Here is a 24,709-nt window from a genome sequence, read left to right as displayed (position 1 = left end):
GCGGTTAGACTGCCTACACACGTCTGCTGCCGAATCCGTCGGCAAAACGGCCCTTTTCAGGGCCATAAAATCCGTCTAAAAAGGGCAGTAGTTGTCGAGATTAATTTAATTCACCTTTACTGTGTGACCACTAGCTCAACAGGCCAGTGCGGAAAACAGAACTTATTTCGTAGGGGCACTTCAGTATCAGCAAAAGACGTTGTAAGAAATGCCTCTCCGTTTTTCAAATGGGTCTGACCCCAACGCTTGGTATATCAAGTGGAAAGACCGGATTCCTCTGTGAAGCCTTGCTCCTCGGATTATGTTACCTGTTACTGTAAACTTCTGTAAGTCAATAATCACTGTCCGAAGAATTGGTGGGTAATATGACAACGCAGGTAGGCAATGCTCACCAGACCGTAACAAGGAACCGAGGGGATTGACACATACTGAACATCACATCACCACGTTTTTGCAATGCCAACTTTTAGGTCATAGGAATCCAGTGTGGTAAACACTGGGGAGAAGAGGTACACATCGCATGTCAGAACACAGGACTTCGTCCTGTCAGACAACTTCCACGTATAGCTTGCGTCATTTCGGTTCGAACGAAACGACAGAGAGAGGGGAAATTCGAACGCAAATTGTCAAAGCCTTCGATTCCTACGAGAAGGTCATGTCATCATCTCAGTATTGGGGTTCCTGCGCGTGCGGCCAATATGTGCACCAACAAACAAACGCATTAGGAACTCTATTATAACGCCGTAAGTTGTTCACCAGTTATCGATTTCTTATTCAAAATTAGTTTCATTCGTAGTATGTAGTAAAGTAAACTAGTATATTCAAACGTATATGTCTAAAACCACGATGGGCACCAAAGAAGGGGACTTGTGATTATTTTCACGATAATCTCCATTACTCTAATATGATAGAAATATATTACATAAATTTCGAAGCCAACTATGTACTTTGGCATCATCATCTAATTTAATTCGTATTGTGTTAAATTATATAATAATAATGAAACCTTTCTATATGCATCAGTATAATGTGTTATCACACAATAGCCTAGTAAATGTACAACGGTTTCAAGTACTTCAGTGCGAACCTGGGACAACGACATCGTTCAGAGCACAAAATTACAGAATGATGATATTAAATCAGCCCACCGGTATAGAGAGAGAGAGAAAGTTGACACGCGTAATGAAATTACATTACGAAGCCGTGAGAGAGGATTAACAATACTGGCTATTTCTGACTTTTGTGAGGTTAGTGGGGCCCTTAAAAGGGCCGTTTTACGGAGAAGGGGCTTAAGCCTTCTTCTCGGTTTTCTTCGGGAGGAGAACCGCCTGGATGTTGGGCAACACACCACCCTGGGCGATGGTGACGCCGGACAGGAGTTTGTTCAGCTCCTCGTCGTTGCGAATGGCGAGCTGTAAGTGACGAGGAATGATCCTAGTCTTCTTGTTGTCACGAGCTGCGTTGCCAGCCAACTCGAGAACTTCGGCCGCCAGGTACTCCATCACCGCGGCCAGGTAGACTGGCGCACCGGCACCAACTCGCTCTGCGTAATTGCCCTTACGCAAAAGACGGTGGATACGGCCTACCGGGAACTGCAACCCAGCACGGCTGGATCGAGACTTTGACTTTCCCTTCACCTTGCCTCCCTTTCCACGACCCGACATGATGCTACTCCTACTTGCAGCTGTTTAACTACAAGAACGACGCCTCGCCGCCGATGAATGAATGAATGGGGACGGAGAAAGAATGAATGATGTTTAAAATGGCAGGCAGGGTAAGCATCCCATGCCTCCATTGGTTCCTCGACAAGCAATTCGCTAACTTTAGATCGAGGTACCCAGCTATAAGCCGTTTGCCCTCTCATCTAACAGTAGTGTATTTCCCCTGTGAATGATTTTATGAACATGTACACGTTATCAGTTGAATTGTGAATGAAATGAATGAAGTGAAGTGAGCACCATGCCTCGCAGATGTTAATGAGAGGTGGAGAGTCCAGTGCTCTGGTCAGTTCTGTCCTAGTCACGTTTTTGTAGTGGCGCTAGGGAAACTCGTAACCTGTTACCAACAAAGTGGTGGGCTACTCGTTTCCGTAGAAGCCGTCTGGCTGCCTGGTTGGCTGTGGCAAGTGTCGTGTGTCGTTTCGTGGGGTTTGTGTCTGTAGTGAGTAAGGAAATAGTGAATGTCACTATTTCGTCCTGTAGTCTGTTTAGTTGCCGGTCAATGTAGGATTCTATTTTCTGCATAGCAGAACGTAGAAACCCCTCGACCAGCTGTTCCGTGGTTGTTTTGTCTGTCTGTGGTTCGTCTGTAGTGGTTGTGTTGGTTGTCATAGTCTTAGCTGCATCCGCATAAGACAATTCGGGTTTGGGAAGTGTTGGTTTGAAGACGGACTGTGATGGTTTGGGTATAGGTTTCGGTATTGGTTTGTGGGTGTCTATGGGGACGTGCGTGGGATCGGTGGAGGTTATGAGATTAGTCCTTGGATATTTTGGACAGCGAGCTTGGCCCGTATAATGGGTGTCGCTGTTGCACGTGGCGCAATACCTAATCTGGGATAGGCGGTTGTGGTTGCAAAGGTCAGGATTTTTGCCGCACTTAAAACAAGTCTTGGGCTTGTCGCAGTTTGTCCTTGTATGGCCGTATTGTGCACAGTTAAGGCACGGTCGGTGGAAGATTGTCTCGTGTGATGGCTCTACTCTGTAATACCGTCCTGCAAGTTTAATTCCTTCTAGTAATTTGTCTGCTGTGGTGATGTCATTTGTGAATATTCTAACTAAGTTGGTGGGTTTGTCTGTCTGTGCGGAGATAATTCTCTTAATGCGTGTGATGCCTGGATGTGTTACAGCCAGGATCTGCATTAGTTCGTCCTCAGAGATCAGCGTGTCGACATTTTTCATGACGACACTGATCTCTTTATTTCGGGTCTGTTTCTGTCTTGGTTCACTAGGCGTAATGTTGATTTCTGCGGACGGACCGAAGTTGTACAGGGGAATTGCCCTAGCGAACTTCTCCGCGTCGTCAATCGTGGCGAATGTGAGTGTAGTTGTCTTGGTAGTGTGTGCCCAGAACTGTCGTGGAGTTTGAATGTCGAGTCGGTACTGTTTCATTAGTCGCTCTATGTGTAGTGGGTTGTTGCCGTTTTTTGTGTGGTTCAGTATTTTCAGGACGCCTCGCCCACGGTAACCTTCACTTTTACGCCAACGTCAATAATCGACAGCGGACCAATCGTAAAGTCACAAACGTTTGCGCTGTTTCTATTGGCTCGCACTGGGAAGGCAGTACGGCATTGTCCCTGCGACTTAAATATTTTTCTCCCTCCGGGCTCATCATCACTTAGTTAGAATTTTCACAAATGACATCACCACAGCAGACAAACCCACCAACTTAGTTAGAATTTTCACAAATGACATCACCACAGCAGACAAATTACTAGAAGGAATTAAACTTGCAGGACGGTACTACAGAGTAGAGCCATCACACGAGACAATCTTCCACCGACCGTGCCTTAACTGTGCACAATACGGCCACACAAGGACAAACTGTGACAAGCCCAAGACTTGTTTTAAGTGCGGCAAAAATCCCGACCTCTGCAACCACAACCGCCTATCCCAGATCAAGTACTGCGCCACGTGCAACAGCGACACCCATTATACGGGCCAAGCTCGCTGTCCAAAATATCCAAGGACTAATATCATTACATCCACCGATCCCACGCATGTCCCCATAGACTCCCACAAACTAATACTGCCACCTATACCCAAACCATCACAGTCCGTCTTCAAACCAACACTTCCCAAACCCGAATTGTCTTATGCGGATGCAGCTAAGACTACGACAACCAAGACAACCACTACAGACGACCCACAGACAGACAAAACAACCACGGAACAGCTGGTCGAGGGGGTTCTACGTTCTGCTATGCAGAAAATAGAATCCTACATTGACCGGCAACTAAACAGACTACAGGACGAAATAGTGACATTCACTATTTCCCTACTCACTACTGACACAAACCCTACGAAACGACATACGACACTTGCCACAGCCAACCAGGCAGCCAGACGGCTTCTACGGAAACGAGTAGCCCACCACTTTGTTGGTAACAGGTTACGAGTTTCCCTAGCGCCACTACAAAAACGTGACTAGGACAGAACTGACCAGAGCACTGGACTCTCCACCTCTCATTAACATCTGCGAGGCATGGTGCTCACTTCACTTCATTCATTTCATTCACAATTCAACTGATAACGTGTACATGTTCATAAAATCATTCACAGGGGAAATACACTACTGTTAGATGAGAGGGCAAACGGCTTATAGCTGGGTACCTCGATCTAAAGTTAGAGAATTGCTTGTCGAGGAACCAATGGAGGCATGGGATGCTTACCCTGCCTGCCATTTTAAACATCATTCATTCTTTCTTCGTCCCCATTCATTCGTTCGTTCGGCTCATCATCAGACGAGCACCATGCCCCCCAAAGCTTCCGGAAAGGCTGCCAAGAAGGCCGGCAAGGCCCAGAAGAATATTTCGAAGGGCGATAAGAAGAAGAAGCGCAAGAGGAAGGAGAGCTACGCCATTTACATCTACAAGGTTCTGAAACAAGTTCACCCAGACACGGGAATCAGTTCAAAGGCTATGAGCATCATGAACAGCTTCGTTAACGACATCTTCGAGCGCATCGCCGCGGAAGCTTCGCGGCTCGCGCATTACAACAAGCGGTCGACCATCACCAGTCGGGAGATCCAGACAGCCGTCCGTCTCCTGCTACCCGGTGAGCTGGCCAAGCACGCCGTCAGTGAAGGGACCAAGGCCGTCACAAAATACACTAGTTCCAAGTAAGCGGGAGTGCTTGCTAGGGAATCAGCAACCGGCCCTTTTAAGGGCCACAAGTTATTCATAACAGAGTAGATGAATGAAGAACAACAGCGGTTCCCACCGAGTGAAAATTTAAATAATCACCCCGATAACACTTCTAGGATAGATAATACATTATAGGCAGTCCATGGGAGACTTGGATCCACGAGGCAAATTCGTTTCCTTAATAGTTTCGTACGACTTATATGAGAGCGCGGTGTCATTCCTACTCACTTGGCAGCATTAATTGTTGAGGGAAAACAACTTAGAAGGTAACTTGTCGACCGCGGGCATAATCCTTCCGCAGGCCACTACTGAGAATCTGTGGACATACGGGTAATCTATCTTTATTGAAACTCGGGTTCATAACATACGACTGATACTTTATATATCTGTCACGTAATCCATCAAGAGACAAATGTCCCCCCCCCCTAGTCAGTAGCGAGCTTCAGTCCATTCGTAGTAGCCGCCGGTGCAAGAAGTGAATTGAAGTTTGTGTGAAGTTCCGTAGTATGGCATGAAAATGATGTCGAAAATCCGACTACAGTTCCACAACCATGTGGTTGAAAGGAGGCTCCGCTGTTGAACAACAATCCACCTGTGGCTTAACTTAGAATGCCGACTAGCTGTTTTATTAATCCCGTGTCAATCCAGCAGTGTGTGACGTTGAAACGTAACCAAACTGCCGTTGATAGATAGATTTATCATCTATCCCAATGACATCCAACGAGCTTGGTAATTTAGGTACAGAGTCTAAGCAGGCAGTTTACGTGTGTGTGTGAGCGAGTGCAGGTTTTATCGAGTGCACCCCAATCCCATCGTCCTCAAGTGCCTACAGATTACGCAGTTTCATCGGCAACGGCCATACCATGTTGAAAATACCGGTTCTCGTCCGATCACCGAAGTCAAGCAACATTGGGCGTGGTCAGTACTTGGATGGGTGACCGCTTGGGAACACCACGTGCCGTTGGCGATTTTTTTTTTTACGTCACTATTTCCAGCGTGTTCTAATAAGACTTATGGGATATTATGTTCCCTTCCCTATTCCAGCTATAGCTTGGATGATGACGCCGCTGCATAATTGTAGAGTAATTGATAATTCTTAAGTACTTGCAGCTCCGTATTGAAACTTATGACTGGTAGCATATTCATATGAGACGGTTCACTTCTCTGCGTTTTCTCGAAGAAGGGAATATGTATTCAGGGGATTGTGAACGTACCTCGCGCTCTCCCTAGAAGTTAGAGACATTTTAGGTAAAGAATGTAATATACTGTACATATATGGCTAATTAAAATCCCATTAGTTACTACATTTCAGTGGGTAGTACAAATTCCATAATGAAAATATCTCTGTCCTAGTAGTTGTATCCTTTAAAGAAGCTCGTTGTTTTCCCATGATGAAGGGCAGAACTTGGTCGGTAGAAATTTAAACAGACTGCATTATCAGACCAGGCGTTATTTCAATATCAGCGTTTAGTTTAGGAAATATAGCAATAGCGGAGTTGGGAGAAGTAGTTATAGCATGTACAGTAAGTATAAACAGTTCGCTGTACTGTACAGTGAATATAAATATTTGAATGTACGATGGCAAAACATCAGACATACAGTACGTAGCTCACATATCTTAAAAAATAAATAAATAAAAATAAAGAAGACATTCTGAGGAGTGAGTGGAAAGTGCATATTATAATGAATATTTTTAACTCTCAGTTGACATTGAGAGAGAAAGCCATGCATCGGGGAACCGGTGACTGTTTTTGCGTTACCTTCTGCTATTGGCGTTGTTGGTTAGTAACGAATGAAAGAGGTAGGACGCGGAATCAAATGTCAAAAAACGATAGGGAAATAATAGTAACTGGTTGTATTTCGATCGAGCTCGGCGTGCTGATTCACCAGTGGGGTGTTTCACAAAGTTTACAATCTTTGGAAATTGTGAACTCTGTTTGTAAACTTCTGTTTCACAATCTTTGTTTGTAAAGGTGGACTGTACAAAGGAAATCAAATCTTTACGAATGAAATTTTGCGCTCTTTACAAGTGATATGTTTGTTTCACAACGAAGGAGTAATTTTACAAACGTGTAAACTAAACTTTACTAGTGAAGTTAGCACATTTTCTACAGTAGCCCTGTTGAAATAGCTTCTAATTGTGAATGAAAAAAATAAACACATATGTATAAAATCAATTTTATAGTAACAGGGTACCATTAAGAATTACACTGAAGCAGTTGTGATGTTATTGAGTAGTTCTAGCGACTCAGACGAAGATTTTGCATTTAGGCCTAACGTAGAATTTTCCGGCCACGTTCGTATCATTGTACGAATATTAATGAAAGGTTTCGAATGAATCCCGCGCTATACTTCAGAATACCGCGTTAGTTCTTATATACGAGGAACGTATTTAATAAATACTCGCACTTAAAGAAGAAAAACTTTGCACCGAAAACCAATCACTTAATAATGCAATGTCGGCATTACTTACGCAGTATTCTGAAGTCGTTCCGAATCCCATTTCGCTGTAATCTCTCCTACAAGATATGGGACATCACATGCAACATCTGAAAGGGAAAAGTGGTGCCCTAACCACAAAGCGAGAACTGCATTGGTTGCATAGTAGCTCTCAGTTCCCTGCGTTAGCAGATAAGAACGGAATTTATAAGATTACAGTGTGCAAAAGTTCACACATGGTAGTTGATGTTGTTACAAGATTGAAAAAACTCGAGGCGGGTTATTGATCACCGAATGTGCTTACTCGGGCAAAGGATTTTTATGCTCCTCCTGCTGGGTTCCCTAATGTTGGCGAGGTTATGGATGAAACAATAAAATATACTGATGGACCAGCAGAGAGCGAAGTTGATTTTAATGGATGGACATGTTAGCTGCTCTATCAACTGCATATAACTACGTGGGTCAAATCCATTATTTATCAATTATTTGAATGAATTTCGCGCTAACTTTCGTCAGTTAAGTCGTAGGCTAATTAATGCATTGGTATGCTCGACCAATTGCATGCCGCGAAACTCCGTTGTCGCCGATGTAGCAAAATCTAAATAAAATATATATAAAAAAATATAAACATGTCCATCGATAGTTCTAAAATTACAGCTACTTTACCTCTGATCCTTAGTGATTTTTGTAAACTGTCGTTGGCGATTTTGTTCAACCAATTATGCGTATTTGTAAGTTTGTTTCGCCGATTTTGTAAAGTTCGTTAAAACATACAAGTGAATAAGATTGCATTGTGAAACACAGTTAACAAGCATATGTAATATTTCCGTTGTTAATTGTATATTGTTAATTTGTAATTTGTTAGCGTTGTGAAACATGCCCCCATTTACCTTTAGAGGTAATATCTACATTAATATTTAGTTAAAATTTAAAGAAATTTTAAACGAATGGAAGCTGCATTTTAATTCACCCCAAATTACTATGTTCCCTTTCAGATTATCAGCTGTTGTTGTTGTTGTCGTTGTTGTATTGTAAGTTCTCACTTATTGTTAGCTAGCCGTACCCGTTCGCTCCGCTCCACCTGTTAGAAATAAATATAAAGTAATTACATAATTAAAATAGGACGACTGATCCATGGAACAACTTTTACAACAGCGCAAGATAATCTGCTTCGCATATTACCCAATTTTTTTTTAGCACTGCATTTATTGCATATATATTTTATGTATTTTAACACGATTCAATTGAGCATAGTTAAAATATGAATTATTAAAATAATGGATTGCCAAGCTAAAGTACTATTACTGCATACTAAATCAATACACTCTCGTTGTTCGTTAATTCTCTGAGATTAAAATGCGTGTACATAAATATTATTTTAAGAAATACAGAAAACGAATGTACAAAATAGCCTATCAAATTTTCTGTGCATAAGAAGCTATTTTAATCTTACCTGTCCTCGATTTACTCAGACGTTACTGTAATAACATTATAGCATTATGTCCATCTAGAGAAACTACAGTTTCCAATGGTGAAATAATAACTAATTATACAAATCAGTTAATTTACGAGCTTGTGATATTACTTCATACAAACACAGAAACATTCCCTGTAGGCTATGTTTAATAGCTTTCGATTGTTTGTTGATGTCCAAGGCCCCTGTTTCGATTGTTGTTGTCCAAGGCCCCTTATAGACGAAGTCATTTGTTCTTAATTCATTGCACCGTCTTAGATAGCGTTATTTTAATTTTAAAACTCATTTATCTCATTAAATATCAGTCCTATCAAAATGTTGTAAAAAAATAAAACTTAACGGAAATCATTTTTAAAGGAACATCTGTTATGTAACATTTTTTCTCAAATATCAATAATAAGCGAGATATTTCGATTTATTTAATTAAGGCCCCCTTATAACCCCCCTTTTAAATAAAGTATTTCGAATGCCATATAGCCTAAAATCTAAGTTACAACAAACTTAATTTATATTCCAGTTTTCATATAAATCGGTTCAGCCATTATCGCGTGAAAAGGTAACAAACATACAGACAGACATACAAACAAAATTTTCAAAAATGCGATTTTCGGTTTCAGGGTGGTTAATTATATATGTTAGGACCAATTACTTTTGGAAAATCGAAACTTACCAGAAAAATTTCGGCTACAGATTTATTATTAGTATAGATAGTACGAGATACGACCGCAATTTTGTACGACTAGTGTAATGAAGGAATGCAAAAAATTATTTTGGAACTTTGCAATGTTAGTCTATCATTAAAATAAAATTAAATCTTAATTCGTCCCTTTTGCAGGAGTCTTCTTCATCCAGTATGTTGTTGGCTGATATGGAGGAGGAGGGGGGGGGGACATGCTCTAAAGGGATAAAATTTGCTTAGCAAATCGATATGGTGACTAACGCTTGCAATGCGTCATAGCTATAATTGTACTGCGCGGTAATTTCAGAGTAATAAGAGTTCAGTTCAGGGATCTGCTAATTTCTTCATATTGTGTTCGGCAATGGAATAGTACCGCAGTAGCATTAAGAGGTTTTTATAATTTGAACTGATATGTGCAGGTATATTGACCCCCCCCCTCCCACCGCTGGCCGACGCGGACTGCAATGACAACAGTAAGCCACACGTCATACGTAAGCCTTTCTTCTTCTTCTTCTTCTTTGCTCGCCTGGCAAATACAGTCTTGGATTTCACATATTCAATTTTTCACAGTCCCAACTCCCTTGCATGGACGTGTTTTCACGTACCTTTAAAGTTTCTCCTCTCATTCATTCAGTCTATTCGCAAGCCTGAGGGTTTTCCGTGGTTTTCCCTAAGGAGCTAAGACAAATGTAGGGATGAGCCCAGAAAGAAAAGGGCATTCACTTCCTTAGACCCTGGTAACTGCTCTTTCTAGAGGAAGGAGGAGGAGAAAGAAACCCCCCCACCCCCACCGACGTGGACTGCAATGACAACAGTAAGCAACACGTTATATGTAAAGCCTTTATTATTATTATTATTATTATTATTATTATTATTATTATTATTATTATTATTATTATTATTATTATTTACAATGGGACTAAAGGTGGTGTAGATACACTATGTCAAATGTGCCACAATCTTTCCTGCAATAGAAAGACGAGGCGCTGGCCACTAGCAATATTTTACAACATGCTAAATATTGCAAGTATAAATTCATGGATAATTTATAGTTAGAAGAACTCAGAAAACAATATCAAGAAAACAATTCATTTTCCAATTGTGTGAAGAGCTGACAAAACCGTGGATGCAGCACCGCTTTGCACGTCCTACTTTACACCGATCTCTGCGGGCAACAATTGAAGAACATCTGAACATTGCTGTGCAACAACAATGCCAGGTAATGCAGCCAGATGGTGAACGTACTGTTTGCTATAAATGTCCTGCAAAGAAGAGGAGAATGATGACAACATTTTGTGGACTTTGCAAAAAGGGGTTCTGCAGAGAACATCGCGCTGTTGTTTGCACTAATTGTAAATAGGACAATAACATGAACGTAAAGACTTTATGACAAACTTAAAATTAAATGAACACTAATGGCTACGAAATGTGTAAAAGTTGTTAAATGTGTGATATTGAGTTGATTTCAGTTAATTAAAATGTGAGTAGTAAAAATTACGAATGCTTACCTTTAACATGAGTACAGTGATGATTACCTGTCTAGGGTTAAGTAGTCGCGTGGTGAGTTTAGGAATTCCCAGACCACCTCTAAGATTGTTTAAAATAAAGGTATTGTAATCGTACGTTTCTGTCTTTTGTCAATAGTAACGTTGACCTTTCTTTTTCGAGAAAACAAAATCTGTTGTACAGTTAAAGGTACTGAAATAGTAAGAAATTTTCTGAAATCCCCACGCGTTTGCAAGTGTAAGTCTCTGTTGTAACCTGTTGATTTACGAGAGACTGTGTGTGCTTTCGTACAGTGTTTCTAAAATGTGCAGTAACGAGTCAGAAATCATTGGAATGTAGTGTAGGTGTGTTTGTTATAACCGGGAATCAATCCGCAGTACTTGACCAATCAACTACGGGAAATATCAGAAAAATTGGCAGGAGTTAGCAAGAAAAACAAAGGTAAAATATCACGTGAACGAGCACCGATACCGAGCACTATGTACAATATACCCTAGAGAAAAAGACAAGAAAACAAAAGTCAACCGCTGCAAGTGTTACGAAGTGGTGTGTGAAACATATAATGAAGAATGTCTGCGGGAAGCGCATCTAGTGAGATAAAGGGTGAAATGGAGGATTCTGCTAAAAATAAAGAAAGGAAGAAAAATGTTTACAGTTAATACAAGTATTGTTTTCTCTTGTGGGTTTATGTTTAGTATAATAGATGTGTGTGTGTGTGTGTGTGTGTGTGTGTGTGTGTGTGAAAAAAGTGAAAAAAATAACAGGTCTGTAATAATAATAGTTAATAATTCTGTAGTTCACTGCAAAAACTGTATAGCCATAAAAGGACAGATGATAATAACGTTGTTATCTTATTCTTGCTGCTGTGTAAGCCTAAGTTTCCACGTGAGGGATAGAAGAGACATGACAACATATAGCATTACAATTTGTTTAATGTGTATAAATTTCTTTAATACTGATTTTTCTCAGAACAAGCTGTGTGAGGGTTAAAGAGTTCTTGCACTGAAGCTCAGAATTATTTATTATTATTATTATTATTATTATTATTATTATTATTATTATTATTATTATTATTATTATTATTATTGTGTGAAGAGTTGTATCGGAAGTGCTTTATAGACTAAATTAATAATTTCTATCTTAACTGAAATATTTACATTATATTTCACACAGTATAGTTACAGGTAGCATAAATTCAGATAATGGTTTTTATATGGGAATCTACTTCTTGTGTTTAGAGGCTACATTTATACAGAGTTAATAATTTCTCCCCTATGTAACATATTTCCATGAAATTTTATACGCATCTATGCAAAAACGAATTATGCTCGTGTAATTAGGGAATTAGGGAAAAATTAGTTTTTCTGATAATTTTTAATGTTTTAATAGAAATTATGCTCCTAAAAGATGACTAGCCTGCCATATTTTTCGCAGTTGGTAACAAAATGCTAGATTCATGGATATACTCCATAATTTAGTTGTTCATTATATGTTCAAGAAGTGTTGAATTTTTCTTGGAGAAATTAAGCTCCTTCATCCAGACTCTGAAAAGTGGCTGCTGTCGAATTCGTAAAGCGCCACCAAGAGATGAATATAACATCTAAGTTTGCAGGATGTAGCAGCTAAATTTTAAGCCGTATAGAGTTTAATATTTGATTAATGTGTGGGTAGAAGAATTGAAAGTTAACTCAGGTTTACTTGTAATGCACAGCCTGTTAAATATGTCGTAAAAAAAAAAAAAAAAAAAAAAAACTAGTTGCACAAATCTCAGTAAACGTGCCAATTAAATGAATGCTAACGTATTATAGATTGCTTTTCGCGTATTAAATGAAAGTACACATCTTGTCCTATGACCTCCATAAGGGAAGGTTTAACAGTATAAAACAGCCACTGACCCCACGAACAAAAATCAACTGAAGAGCGTGACTTTAAAAAAAAAACTCATGTTTTGTCCCACCTCTTACTGATATTGATGTTTTGTATGCTGTTGTGCACAATGCCTAGCTTTTGTTTAAGCCTAGATATTACTTAAACTTCGGTTATGATGAAGTTGATTTTCTTACATAGTTTTGCGTTCTGGACAACTGTGCGCCGGCATCTCTCGGAACATCCGAGATCAGGTCCCTATCCCCTCCACCGCAAAGTCAAATAGCGTCTGTCACTTGATTTTGAATATTAAACAAACATACCATCACGGCATTTCCGTTATGGCATCTGGTGTCATCAATAAGCTACAAATAAAGGAAAGAAAGAAAGAAAGAAAGAAAGAAAGAAAGAAAGAAAGTAGCACAGTCACTGTCCTGAACAAGGTACGCAAGTATTATTTTAATTAATGCGTATCGCCTACCAGCCGCCGAAACTATTCGACAGGAGAGTGAATATCCTACACGGTCCTGTAAAAATGTTCTGAATACACTAAATGACGTGTAATTTTTTTTCTATTATTAGGACAATTGAACGTGTCATTGCTCCTGCGGGTTGCTTTGTTTCACACCACAGAGAATTCAGGTTCTCAACCCCCCGGGATTCTAGAGATAAGAGAGCGATGAGGTTAAAGGAGTAGGCGTTTGTTCGTGTTTTTGTTTTTACTTTAGAAAAATTGCGAAACGTGACGCAATAGCGATAAGTTTTATGAACAAGTTTGCTGAATCGACCAATTGAAGGTAATTTATATTTTGCTAAAGAAGAGAGGAGATTAATGAAATCAGTTATTGTAATAATCGTAGTAGATTGAAGGAATTGTTTGTATTCAAACTCCTTTTTGAAATAAGCTGCTCGGATGCTTATCAGGGTGACGGTTATAAATGTTATCGTAATACCCACCCGAGGTCACAAAGGTCACAGTCTTCCGCTTGTCCTTTCCTAAGCAGACCACGTCTGTACTATCGAAAATAATGAGTCACAGTTATAGTTTCGTGAAAGTAAAAAATGTTAGATAGGAGACAAGTAGCTACTCTTATACAATCATAATCACATTTTGTATCCAATATAGTATAAACGAGCTACATGTAAGTACTGTGTAAAGTTTCATTAAAACAATATATTATATATGAGACAAGTCACTAATTTTTGTCAAAACGCATCGTCTATAAAGGGGTAGTTTCTCCTCTTATACAGTAGTGACTATAGTGCGAAGTTTCATGGAAATATGTCACATTTTTAGTCCAGCTAGATTTGCTTTCTGGACCACTTTGAGCCTTGGCGCTTGTGATCGGTCGGACGGAGGATCACTCGTCCCGGCGGCGTTAACCCTTAATTTGGTAAATATATATAATGTGCAATATTATAGAACTGTGAAATTTTTTTTTAATTTTCCTAAGAAACTTTGTTATCCATCGTTCTATTAAAAAATTGTTTATTAACCTATAGGATACATTGCGATATTTGTCAAACAGGCTGTGGGAAAATGCTGATACGGTGAGGAATGGAAAGGGAGAAACCATTTATATTATTGAGGTGACCTTGAACTGAGGGTAGTAGGAACGAGACCTGGAGTACGGTACAACCGGCTCTTCCGAGAAATAACTAGTGGCCCTGAAAAGGGCCTTTTTGCGGGCAGGAGTACCTTTGTTAATTCAAGCCCTCTCGCCGCGGATGCGCCTAGCCAGCTGAATATCCTTGGGCATAATGGTCACGCGCTTGGCGTGGATGGCGCAAAGGTTGGTATCCTCGAAGAGACCGACGAGGTATGCCTCGCTTGCCTCCTGCAAGGCCATTACGGCTGAGCTCTGGAAACGGAGGTCGGTTTTGAAATCCTGAGCGATTTCACGCACCAAGCGCTGGAAAGGCAGCTTGCGGATGAGGAGCTCGGTGCTCTTCTGGTAACGACGGATCTCGCGAAGAGCAACTGTACCAGGGCGGTATCGATGGGGTTTCTTCACGCCTCCAGTAGCCGGTGCGCTCTTCCTAGCGGCCTTCGTTGCCAGCTGCTTTCGTGGAGCCTTGCCTCCCGTGGACTTACGCGCAGTTTGCTTCGTACGTGCCATCGCTTACTCCTTAGTCCTCGCAACCCAAGTTGACGCAATACAGTCGCCCCCGCTGCCCCCAAGAGGGGTATTTATGTCTTCGCCCGTTGAGAAGCCACGCCCCTTCCGTAATGTGATTGGTCCGCGGGTTTTAGTATATAAACCAAAAAATGACCCGCCGTCGAGATCACTTTTAACCTTCGTCACACGAGCAACATGACTGGACGCGGCAAGGGAGGCAAGGGTCTTGGCAAAGGTGGAGCGAAGCGCCACAGGAAGGTTCTCCGAGATAATATTCAGGGCATCACGAAGCCGGCCATTCGTCGTCTCGCCCGACGTGGAGGCGTAAAGCGTATCTCCGGCCTCATCTACGAGGAGACGAGAGGTGTTCTCAAGGTCTTTCTGGAGAACGTAATCCGTGACGCTGTAACATACACCGAGCACGCGAAGCGGAAGACAGTCACGGCCATGGACGTGGTATACGCCTTGAAGAGGCAGGGGAGGACTCTCTACGGGTTCGGCGGTTAGACTGCCTACACACGTCTGCTGCCGAATCCGTCGGCAAAACGGCCCTTTTCAGGGCCATAAAATCCGTCTAAAAAGGGCAGTAGTTGTCGAGATTAATTTAATTCACCTTTACTGTGTGACCACTAGCTCAACAGGCCAGTGCGGAAAACAGAACTTATTTCGTAGGGGCACTTCAGTATCAGCAAAAGACGTTGTAAGAAATGCCTCTCCGTTTTTCAAATGGGTCTGACCCCAACGCTTGGTATATCAAGTGGAAAGACCGGATTCCTCTGTGAAGCCTTGCTCCTCGGATTATGTTACCTGTTACTGTAAACTTCTGTAAGTCAATAATCACTGTCCGAAGAATTGGTGGGTAATATGACAACGCAGGTAGGCAATGCTCACCAGACCGTAACAAGGAACCGAGGGGATTGACACATACTGAACATCACATCACCACGTTTTTGCAATGCCAACTTTTAGGTCATAGGAATCCAGTGTGGTAAACACTGGGGAGAAGAGGTACACATCGCATGTCAGAACACAGGACTTCGTCCTGTCAGACAACTTCCACGTATAGCTTGCGTCATTTCGGTTCGAACGAAACGACAGAGAGAGGGGAAATTCGAACGCAAATTGTCAAAGCCTTCGATTCCTACGAGAAGGTCATGTCATCATCTCAGTATTGGGGTTCCTGCGCGTGCGGCCAATATGTGCACCAACAAACAAACGCATTAGGAACTCTATTATAACGCCGTAAGTTGTTCACCAGTTATCGATTTCTTATTCAAAATTAGTTTCATTCGTAGTATGTAGTAAAGTAAACTAGTATATTCAAACGTATATGTCTAAAACCACGATGGGCACCAAAGAAGGGGACTTGTGATTATTTTCACGATAATCTCCATTACTCTAATATGATAGAAATATATTACATAAATTTCGAAGCCAACTATGTACTTTGGCATCATCATCTAATTTAATTCGTATTGTGTTAAATTATATAATAATAATGAAACCTTTCTATATGCATCAGTATAATGTGTTATCACACAATAGCCTAGTAAATGTACAACGGTTTCAAGTACTTCAGTGCGAACCTGGGACAACGACATCGTTCAGAGCACAAAATTACAGAATGATGATATTAAATCAGCCCACCGGTATAGAGAGAGAGAGAAAGTTGACACGCGTAATGAAATTACATTACGAAGCCGTGAGAGAGGATTAACAATACTGGCTATTTCTGACTTTTGTGAGGTTAGTGGGGCCCTTAAAAGGGCCGTTTTACGGAGAAGGGGCTTAAGCCTTCTTCTCGGTTTTCTTCGGGAGGAGAACCGCCTGGATGTTGGGCAACACACCACCCTGGGCGATGGTGACGCCGGACAGGAGTTTGTTCAGCTCCTCGTCGTTGCGAATGGCGAGCTGTAAGTGACGAGGAATGATCCTAGTCTTCTTGTTGTCACGAGCTGCGTTGCCAGCCAACTCGAGAACTTCGGCCGCCAGGTACTCCATCACCGCGGCCAGGTAGACTGGCGCACCGGCACCAACTCGCTCTGCGTAATTGCCCTTACGCAAAAGACGGTGGATACGGCCTACCGGGAACTGCAACCCAGCACGGCTGGATCGAGACTTTGACTTTCCCTTCACCTTGCCTCCCTTTCCACGACCCGACATGATGCTACTCCTACTTGCAGCTGTTTAACTACAAGAACGACGCCTCGCCGGTGTCAGAGTTGATTGCTGGCAGAGCCAGCGGTCGTTTTAGGGTCTTACATTACAATGCCCTCTTCGACCGTGAGTGCTTGTGAGTGCAGTGTTATTAGAATGTTGGATATTTAGGGCTTTTATGAGATTGAGGTTGAGACGTGGAAAGAAGACAGGTGGGTAGAAAGTAAGAAAGAAGATTTAAGAAGCAGATTTTAAGTTCTGATTTGTTGTTATTTGAGGAGTAACCATGAACTATTTGTGATGTAAATTATTTACTGGGCTTGCGTGAATTTTGAATGTATTTATTTATTGTTTAGTTATTCAACGGTAGCTATCATGCATCACTAAGCAGTGGTGAGGGCAGTCACAATTTGTTTATATTGTTGTTATCCTTGTGTTTGGGCGTTGGCATTTTGACTTCAGCTATCCAGCAGTCGGAGTGATGTTCGCTGGTACGTTATGTTGTGGGTGGGGTGTTTGATTTCGATTTCCTCTCGTTGTAGATGAAGGTGGATTATTAATTGTATGTGTCGGGTTCTGGTCCATGACATATATGTGTATTCCTCAACGATGGCATTCTTGTGGAGTATTTATGGGAAACAGGCCGCGAATTTGCCGATTCCGGGAGACGAGGGGTGTTGTAGAGAGGGAGAGAGGGGGGGGAGAGTTTAATAGTTATTTTGTGGATTGAAGTGATCTTGATAGGCTTGTAGGAGTTTTTCAATGGTTGTGTTCTTATTGGTGTGTGGAGGATTGTTAAACATATGTTGTGTGTATGAGCGACGTAGTGCGAAGTGTGTGTATTTAGTGACTGTTCGGATTAGGTGTGTGGAGAGTGGTTTCGTTTTAGTGTGGATGTATACTGTGTCGTTTCTGGTATGTTTGGGTAGTCGAAATATCTGGCGCAATAATTTCCTTTCACGGGACTCAAATTTCTTTTGTGTTGAGGGTGAAGATTGCAGTAGAAAATAGGAGGAGTAGGTGCACTGGGATCGAACCAGTGCTTTATATAGGTGTAGTAATGTGTTGGCGTGGCAGCCTTGTCTTCTAATGCCGCTTAGGTAGCTTACTGCTTTAGTGGCTTTGTTGTATTTGTCCCATATTGTTTGCGCTATTGTGGTCCAAGAGAGTTTTGATGTGAGTGGAATGCCTAGATATGTTACTTTGTGTTGGAGTGGTATTAATGCTTGTCCGATGGTAATGTGTTGTCTGTTTGTGATTCGTGATTTTAAAGAAGGGCGGAAGACACAGGTTTGGGTTTTTTCGGTGTTGATGGTAATTCTCCAGGTGTTGGCCCACTCAGTGTACTGTCTCAGGGCGTTGTCTATTAGTACCCTGGCGGATCGTAAGCGGGGATGGGTGACCCAGAATGCCACATCGTCAGCAAACTGTGCCAGGCCCACTTGATTGTTGTTGGGTTGGGGGATGTCAGATACATATATGTTATAGAGCAGGGGGGAAATCACGCTGCCCTGGGGAACTCCTGCTTCGATTTGGAAGGTGCGGGACAGATCTTGTCTGCCAAGACGCACCTGGCCAGATCGGTTTTTCAGGAAGCTGGAGATCCAGCGTGTTATTTCGTGCGGAAATTCCATGTTTGTTAGTTTATATCGCAAGGCGTCCAGCCATACTGTGTCAAAAGCTCGTCTGGCGTCGAGCGCTACCATGATTGAGTAATGTCGTTTAGAGTAGGCCTCCTCAATGGGGGTAAGTACCCGTATCAGCTGATCAGTCGGCTGGACTCCCGGTCTGAAGCCCGCCTGAGAATCGGGAATCATATTTCGGTCGCGCAGGTAAACCTGCAAGCGTGAAACGAGTACTTTCTCCATTAACTTGGCAATAGTCGGGGTGAGGCTTATGGGTCGGTAGTTGGCGGGGTCTGAGGCGTCTTTACCAGGTTTTGGAAATAGAATTATGTGTGAATGTCTCCAGCGTGTTGGAGCGTGTCCAAGTTTCAAAGAGAGGGTGAAAAGCCCAGCAAGAAAATTAAGGGCTGTCGGCGGGAGTTGTTTAAGTGTTTGGTATGTGATACCATCAGGTCCTGGTGCTGAGTTCTTGCATGTTTGAAGGGCAAGTGAGATGTCTAGTATGGTGATGTCATCAATGATGGGGTCGTCGGTTGATCGTGGTGCTGGTGCTGGGAGTGGATTATAGAGGATAGGATGGTTAGTGATATGATCTGTGATGAAATGGTAATGATCTTGGTCGAAGTCTGGATGTATAGGTATTGTGTGCGTGTTGGATAGAAACTGCCGGAAGACTTCCAGTTTGCCTGGTGTGTCAATAATCGTTTGTTGTCTGTAGCGTAATGGGTGGGAAGTATATTGGTACTTGCCCCTAATACGCTTTATGGTTTCCCAAAATCGCTTGGGAGCGTTTAGTCTGTCTTTGTCGACTTTCTGAATGAATTTGTCCCATCGTCGCGTCTCGTATCTCTGTATAGCGTCTTTGACATCTTCTTGCAGTGAGCGGTAGAGGCGTCTGTCTTCATCTTCATGGGTGCGCATGTAGAGTCTGTGTGCTGCTCTTTTTGTCTTTATGATTTTTAAGATGTCTGGAGGTAATGCACGGCGACGGTCAGTGGTATATCGTTTTTGTGGTATTGAGTCTTGAATAGCTTCATTAAGCACCTGTACAAACAAAGTCTCTGCGGTGTCTAAGTCTTCGTGTTTCGTGATTGGAAAATGAGGGAGTGATTTAGATATGTAATCTTTGAATTTCTGCCAATCAGCGTTACGATAATCTCGCATGTATATAGCTTCGTTCACGGGTTGAGAGCGGTAAAAGGGGCAGGCAAGTTTTATTAGTATGGGTGCGTGGTCTGAATTTAGAGGGGGAAGGACTAAAGTATTGATGAGTCGGTTATGTAATCTGGGAGAGATGAATATTTTATCGGGAGTTGTAAATTGTTGAGTAGGAGTTGGTAGGCGTGTGGGGGCAGGGAGTGGAACTTGTACTAGGTTGAGACTGGGTAAGAGCGTCACTAGGTGGTTGCCTTTGGTGTTCCGATTGTTATCATGGAGGAAGGGGTGGTGGGCGTTGATATCTGTGGTGATTATGACATTTGGAAGGGTGTGAAGGTAACGCAGGAGTGTGGATGGGAGTGGATTGGCTGGCGGAGAGTAGAAAGAAGCCACATGCATGCGAGAATTACCTATGTGGATTTGAATTATTACACATTCTTGGTCGTCGAGGTGGAGGGGTAGGGGAATTTGAGTTGTTGTCAAGTTTTTGTTAGTCATAATCATAACTCCTCCTCCTATCGTAGGTCTGTCGCGTCGATATATAGTGAAGTCTCTCATAGTAAAGCGGTCTTTGTCTCGAAGGTGGGTTTCATTTAAACATATAATTTCAGGTTTTTGCTCTTGGATGAGGTGAGTGAGTTCCGTTCTGTTGTTATACAGGTGTCTAATATTGCAATGAATTATCGTGATGTCATGTCGAAGTAGGATGGACGCCATTATAGTGGTATTAGGTTGTTGGTGAGAGGCTGTTTGTGGTGTCTAGGTGCCGTGAATTTCCTGAGGGGCAGGGTAGGGATTGGTAATCCGCCAGGGCTCGTTCTATTGCGCCACCTATCATAGTTTGGACTTTCTGGACTATGGGCGTGATTATTACATCTATATTGTTTCCATAAGGTGCAACGCTGACTTTCCTATTTATGGTCTTTTTGGCTGTGGCATTTATAGTGGCTGTGGTATTTTCGAGTCGTGAGGGTGGGGTTGTGTTTATTGTTGTGGCTGTGATAAATTGTGTTAAATTATTAATGGCTTGATTGATTTTTTCGTCAATGTATTTTTCAATGCGGGTTATGTGGATGGCGATACGTTCATCTATAAAGTTGGCGATTTGTTGGGGGGTGGGGAGATCATTTCTGTCGGTTTTTTGTGGTGTTGCCAAGATCTGCGCAAATGTGTGGGGTTTGGGGCTGTTGGTGGTTTCGTTTGGTATGTTGGATATGTCGCTGTCGACGGAGTTGAGGGATGGGAAATTTATTGTGTTAAGAGACGGGGGCTGGTTTGGGGGTGTCATTTGGCTGGGTTTAAGTGGCGAATCAATATTTTGTTTCCTAATGAATGGTCTGTAGGTAGGTTCATCGGGGAGTTGGATTTCGCGTGGATATAGTGGACAGTGCATCTGTCCTGTATAATGTCCGTCTCTATTACAGGTGGCGCAATGATGTGGTCGATCTTTATGTGCACAGGAAGTGCCAATGTTCCCACAGTGAAAACAAACTGCGGGGTTTGTGCAGTTTTTCTTTTCATGCAGATACTGATGACAGTTCCTGCATGGAATATGGCGTTTTCCTAGTTTGGGCGGTTCACAATGATATGTTCTGCCCCACAGTCGGAGGCCATCGCTGAGAAGTGTCGATATGGTGTTCGGGTTTTTTGTGAAAATGCGAACAAGTGGCGTTGGTCCGTAGCTATTTCTTATTCTTGTGATCCTAGTGTGTTCTAAGTTGATGTTTGTCATAGCAGCTGATACTGTTTCTGTATCTATTTCCGGGGAGATTCCAGTAGCAACTAGATTGGTTTCTTTGGTGTAAAATTGAGCACTCTCCGTATTTCTGTTCTGTCTGTTAATTTTAATTGCATATTCTGCGTTGGGTCCGAAAGTGTTGGGTGGGTAGGAGGAGATGAATTTATCTAAGTGCTCTTGGTTTTCGAAAATAAGAGTTGTTGAACTGAATTTTTGCGACCAGGTTTGTCGAGGTGGTGTGATTTGAATTTTTAGGCAATTTTGATATATGATGGTGGGGTTGTTTTTGTGTAGATCTTGGTTATTGATACGCATAGCTACGCGTGAGTCAATTTGAGTTGCGGCAGGCGGTGGTTGCGTTTGTGATATTCGAATGTCTTTGCCAGGTGTGGTATTATTATTTGCATTTGATGTGGAAGGTTGTGGCGTGATTTGATTGGGGGCAAAATTAGGATTCGTTTGGATTGGTGACACGGGGGATTGTAGGTCTTGGTGTACTGTGGTGCTTTGAGAGGGAAGTGGCAGAGACGATATCAGATTTTCTAGTCTGTATCGTAGTTCTCTGTTATTTGTTTTGAGTGGAGTTTTTGCGGTAGGGGCAGATATTTCTTTGGTAGCTGCATTTGGTTTGTATTGTCTTTGAGCGGGTTGTGAGAGCCAAGGAGCTTGCAATTTCGCTTGCTCCGGAATCATGTACTGAGTTTTATCACTAGGCCCAAGAATTGAGGGTGGAATGTACTGTGTAAATTTTGAGAGGTGAGCTCGGGTATGGAAATTTATAATAAGCAGGTGTTCATGGTGTTTGTACCAGCGAACATGGACACGAATTTGGTTTAGAACTTTTTTGAGTTCTGAGGCACTATAATTATATATTATAAGGGTTGTGTTCGCCTCTGATTCTGTGAAAGCGTCAGGCGGTGACTGCTGGTGTATTAGACCGGGAAAAGGATTGTCAGAGGATGGAGTATTTACTGACAAATCCTCAGCGGAGTGAGAGCGGTTTTTTGAGGTGTTGTGACTGCCCTTACCTTTGTATGCTGGTTGTGTTGCTCTGCTTTCAGGGTTGTTGTTATTCATGGTGGCTCCTCCTTTTGATTTGTGTTGGAGTTATGATGCACTATTTGGTTGAAGATGTAATACGTAGCACTAAACACTGTAATTGACACTGCGGCATTTGAGGTATATATTGGAGAAAGAGATAGGAAAGGTTAAACTAAGTCCAGAAATGAAAAGACAAAGGAGAATATTTGGAGTGTAAAGTTTCGTTGACACTATTTAGTTGGTTCACTCACTGCACGTTAGATTGTTTTGTACTATGAGCACACAGAGCACTGTTTAGTTTTCACTAGCAGAGTGAGTGAAACATGTCTGCAAGCATAGTAAATGTTTTGCACTCGAATACACTTGACGTGATATAAGATTTAATACACGCCCAAATTGTCAGTCACTCGGTATGCTACACTGTGTTGGCTTCTCTCTAACTGGAACAATATTTGTAGAAAAGGTGCGCTACAACTAGATGGAAATTTCCGCAGTAACGTCCTATCGTTAAGCGGAGAGAACTGTATATCTGGATCGATTAACTAGTGGTCCGTACACTAGCACCACACTAGAGATGTTGACAATTGGAGAGTTCACTCGAGGCAATGGCACAAAAACACACAGTCTTGAGGGTTTAGTCACTTGCGTACGGGTTCTCTCGCACTATTGATCACTACTCAGTGGCCACACTGTAGAGGTTCCTTCGTAGCTACATCTTTACGGAAGAGTACACACACACGAACACTGAATAGACCTACCCACTGTTTCGGTTCTCACTGGAAAGAAAACACGCAACGAAAGGGTTTCTCTCTGAAGTATACAAATACGCCTCAGGCGTGTTCTCGTACGGTCCGCGCCCGGTCCCCACGGTAACCTTCACTTTTACGCCAACGTCAATAATCGACAGCGGACCAATCGTAAAGTCACAAACGTTTGCGCTGTTTCTATTGGCTCGCACTGGGAAGGCAGTACGGCATTGTCCCTGCGACTTAAATATTTTTCTCCCTCCGGACCCACAACGGATCAGATCAGATCAAGAGGGAGCTGAATCTAGCAAGACACTCACTGGTAAAAGTCGCCAGCTTACAACCAACGAAGATGAACAGCGGGAGCCGGCCGCCGCCTTGTGTCGACAAGTCTCGGCCGGACGGAGGCCAGCCACCGGGGAAGCGGAAGACGAGGCGGAAGACGGTGAAACCGACGGCCGCCGCAAAACCTGTCTCTCCGGAAGCAACATCACCACCACAACCATCATCATTTGGTAAGTCCAGCGCTTCACCAACCAAGACGATCGACGACTTACATACACTAAAGACCATGGCACCGATCACTGCTAATAGAGCAGTAGTGATCACAAACGCTGACCCCGACCTACTGGACGCAGTGACTCCACGGAAACCCACAACGACCTTGACTTTAAACAAAACCACGAGAGCCTACGTTTTTTCCTCCCGAGAAAACTTACGGCAGATGACTTTAATGCATCCACGACAATTCGGGAAGCACGCCCGATACCAAACTCCACCAACCGCCACTCTCCTCGGACCTTGGGAACTACCAGGCCACCCATCCCATCCCTCCTCCACCCCACCCCCCTCTCTATTGGACAGTGAATCTTCTTCTTCTTCTTCTTCTGAGGAAGAGGCAGAGGTTACTTCCATTCCACAAGAGGGGCCCTCAGAAGGGCCGGCTCCAAAACCTAGAGCAGAGAGGTCTCCTGTCCCTAAACCCACAGCAGAGAAGTCTCCCAACGGACCACCTCCCAGCTCTGAGGCGTCGTCTCACGAATCCTCAGAAGGGAAGCGGTCCAACAGGCGCAAACCAATTCCCACAAAAGTATCCGGTTCGACTCCGGCAAGCCCCACTTCTCCCACTCCTCCTAACACCGCACAAGGAACCAAGACAAGGACAGTACTGAAAATACTGAACCACACAAAAAACGGCAACAACCCACTACACATAGAGCGACTAATGAAACAGTACCGACTCGACATTCAAACTCCACGACAGTTCTGGGCACACACTACCAAGACAACTACACTCAC

At 42.7% G+C, this 24,709-nt stretch overlaps 1 non-coding gene across 1 annotated transcript; it reads left to right on the top strand.

Moving 5' to 3' along the window:
• Window positions 1-5,709: 5,709 nt before the first annotated feature.
• LOC138693944 (5S ribosomal RNA) lies at window positions 5,710-5,828 on the top strand. Its single transcript, XR_011330627.1, has one exon. It is a non-coding gene; the product is annotated as a 5S ribosomal RNA (ribosomal RNA).
• The last annotated feature ends 18,881 nt before the right edge of the window (window positions 5,829-24,709 follow it).

Source organism: Periplaneta americana, unplaced genomic scaffold, assembly GCF_040183065.1.
Source record: "Periplaneta americana isolate PAMFEO1 unplaced genomic scaffold, P.americana_PAMFEO1_priV1 scaffold_24, whole genome shotgun sequence".
NCBI lineage: Eukaryota > Metazoa > Arthropoda > Insecta > Blattodea > Blattidae > Periplaneta > Periplaneta americana.
This window is presented reverse-complemented; position numbering and strand designations above follow the sequence as displayed.